The sequence below is a fragment of the Pseudomyrmex gracilis genome, unplaced genomic scaffold (assembly GCF_002006095.1).
Source record: "Pseudomyrmex gracilis isolate BER0280 unplaced genomic scaffold, ASM200609v1 scaffold_71, whole genome shotgun sequence".
NCBI lineage: Eukaryota > Metazoa > Arthropoda > Insecta > Hymenoptera > Formicidae > Pseudomyrmex > Pseudomyrmex gracilis.
Window position 1 is genome coordinate 544,665 of NW_018020655.1, and position 650 is coordinate 545,314.

Consider the following 650-nt stretch of genomic DNA (forward strand, 5'->3'; position numbering starts at 1 on the left):
TAATTTGTTACGACTACTTTCTTTTTTTTTTTTTTTTTTTTTTTTTTTTTTTTTTTACTCGTAGTCTAATTTCTTTTAACGTTACTTACTATACGTTCCTCTGAATCATAAGATAGTTAGATAGTTGCGATCGCGACTCGGTTTTTCCGGGAGGGGAGGGCGGGGGGGAGGGAGTGATATCGTCTCTCGTTTTACGCGCGAATATTTCGTTTCTTTATTTATTTAGAAACCCTCGAGCGAGAATAGGGAAAAACACACGCTAGCGGACTCGTTTCGCGATCTCCGGGGAAAACACGGGGAATTCCTACTGTGTAGGAACTTCGCGTTTCCCACGATCGGTTACAATTCCACCACCCTCTTGGCGACGACGAACGGAACAAATATTTTGTCGCGCCGGAAAGTTTAAAAGCGAGACGTCCGTGTACGTGATCGAGATCGAACAAATTCCGAGTATCGAGAAAAAGTCTGTTGTTGTGGTTTTTTAGCGGGAAAAAAATTATTTGATTTAATTGACGCGAAACGGAATTATTTTATTGTATAGTTTTTTTTTTTTTTTTCCGCTCAAGAAAACTCGCAAACAAAACGAAGCCCGCAAACAGATCGAGTCTGTCGCGAGGGGGGGTAATGATCTGTCTGTCGTATTCTTTGAC